This window comes from Indicator indicator, chromosome 6 (genome assembly GCF_027791375.1).
Source record: "Indicator indicator isolate 239-I01 chromosome 6, UM_Iind_1.1, whole genome shotgun sequence".
In the NCBI taxonomy this organism is placed as follows: Eukaryota; Metazoa; Chordata; class Aves; order Piciformes; family Indicatoridae; genus Indicator; species Indicator indicator.
Window position 1 is genome coordinate 1445207 of NC_072015.1, and position 2590 is coordinate 1447796.

Here is a 2590-nt window from a genome sequence, read left to right on the forward strand (position 1 = left end):
CAACCTCCCTTCAGGGAGTTGTAGACAGCAATGAGGTCTGCCCTGAGCCTCCTCTTCTCCAGGCTGAACACCCCCAGACTTCTTAAAGTTTCAGGTAGGGATAGGACCAAGGTGAATGGATCCAAGCTAGAGGAGGGGAGATTTAGATTAGACGTCAGGAAGAACTGACTCATCATGAGGGTGGTGAGAGACTGGCACAGGTTGCCCAGGGAACTGGTGGAAGCCTCATCGCTGGAGGTTTTTAAGGCCAGGCTGGATGTTAGGATGTTAGGGGTTGGAAGGGACCTCTGGAGAGCTTGCAGTCTAACCCTTCTGCCAGAGCAGGACCAGAGAATCCAGCACAGGGCACACAGCAACACATCCAGACAGGGCTGCAAAGGCTCCACACAAGGAGACTCCACAACCTCTCTGGGCAGCCTGCTCCAGGCCTCTGGCACCCTCCCAGGGAAGAAGTTCCTCCTCCTGTTGAGGTGAAACCTTCTGTGCTGGAGTTTATATCCATTTCCCCTTGTCCTATGCCAGGGTGCCTGTCCCTGTCCCCTCCCTCCTGACCCCCAGCCCTCAGCTCTTGAGAGACATTGAGCAGATCCCTCTCAGCCTTCTCCTCTCCACACTAACCACCCCCAGGGCTCTCAGCCTCTCCTCCCCAGGCACTGCTCCAGGCCCTTCAGCATCCTTGCAGCCCTCCCTTGGACTCTCTCCAGCAGCTCCCTGTCCCTCCTGACCTGGGCAGCCCAGAGCTGGATGCAATATTGCAGGGGAGGTGTGAGCAGGGCAGAGCAGAGGGGGAGGAGAAGCTCCCTGGCTCTGCTGGCCACACTCCTCTGAATGCCCCCCAGGACCCCCTTGGCCTTCTTGGCCCCCAGGGCACATTGCTGTGCCATGCAGAACTTGCTGCCCACCAATTTTGCTTCGTTTCTTTCACCTTTCACAATTTAAGCCTAAAAAAGAAAAGAAAGAAATATTATAACGGGGCAAGAGGAGCAATAAATCCTGTTCAAAATGCTGCCTGTAGATGTGATCAAAGCACAAAGGAAGGAACTGGAAACCCTCTGACTTTTCTTTTGACTCATCTTTTTTTCCTCTTGGTTTTTCTTTTTCTTTTTTTTTTCTTTTCTTTATTTTTTTCTTTTTTCTTTTTTCTTTTTTCTTTTTTCTTTTTTTTTATTTTTCTTTTTTCTTTTTTCCTTATATTTCTTTTTTCTTTTTTCTTATATTTTTCTTATTTTTCTTTTTTTCTTTTTCTTATATTTTTCTTATTTTTCTTTTTTTCTTTTTTCTTTTTCTTTTTTTCTATCTTTTTCTTTTTTTCTATCTTTTTCTTTTTTTTCTTTTTCTTTTTTCTTTTATTTTTTTTCTTTTTTTTTTTCTTTATTTTTCTCTTCTGATAAGCAGCTTCCCTCTGTTTAATCCAGGCATGACCAGGGGAGGATGACTCCTACAAGGCTCACCAGGTTGTTGTCAGGATTAATTATCATGTTTGCAAAGTGCTTTGAAGACAAAAAATAACCCCAAAGTGCTAGGTAAGTGCAAAGTGGTCTTTTATTCTGGTGGAGTCAGAATAATGTCAGAGGGAATGTCAGCTTCAAAGACTTTGCTGTCAGATCTGGGAAGTGCTGGCAGGAGGGAGGAAGGTTATTTGATTTTGTCTGCACAGAGTGGAGTTGTAATGGCCAATGGAAGCTTTAGGTGTTACGGAGCTGCTCATGGCAATGTGAAATACAATGATCCTTTCCTTTGGAGGGTTTACAAATATAATGGATTCCCAAAATTTGCTCATTAGAGGTAATATTAAATAGCAGCCTGGAGAACATCCCTGAAGAAATGGACTTGGGGGTACTGGTGGAGGAGAAGCTCAACAAGAGCCAGCAGTGAGCACTTGCAGCCCAGAAAGCTGAGACTTTTTAATCAAATCAGCCTAGATTTTGATTTATTTGTTAATTCTTTAACTGCCCAGATCTCATCTAAACCTGCTGGGTGATGAATGTGCAGCAGCAGCCTGCCCAGCCACCCTGTGCCAGCCTGCTTCATGATTTCAGCATCCCCAGGACACACAATGCTGGTCAGGCAGGTCTGCAGCTCCTGGGATCCAGCACCAGCTGCAAGGGAAATCTTTCTTCTGCTTTGTACATTTGATCAGCTTCCCTCTCTCCAAAACACACTTTAAGAAATGCTTGAGCCACTCTAAGAGCTACAGTCACAGATCCTTGGCAGGCTGCAGAGCTGGGCCCATGGCAACCTCAGGACGTTCCACAAGACCAAGGGCAGGGTCCTGCAGCTGGGTGGGGGCAATCCCAAACACCAATACAGGCTGGGCAGGGACTGGCTGGAGGGCAGGGACTGGCTGGAGAGCAGCCTTGAGGAGAGGGACTTGGAGGTGGTGGTGGAGGAGAAGCTCAGCAGGAGCCAGCAGTGAACACTTGCAGCCCAGAGAGCCAAGCAGAGCCTGGGCTGCATCAGGAGAAGTGTGGCCAGCAGGGCCAGGGAGGGGATTCTCCCCCTCTGCTCCACTCTGCTCAGACCACACCTGGAGCTCTGGGTCCACTTCTGCAGCCTCTGTTCCAGAAAGGATCTGGAGGGGCTGGAAGGT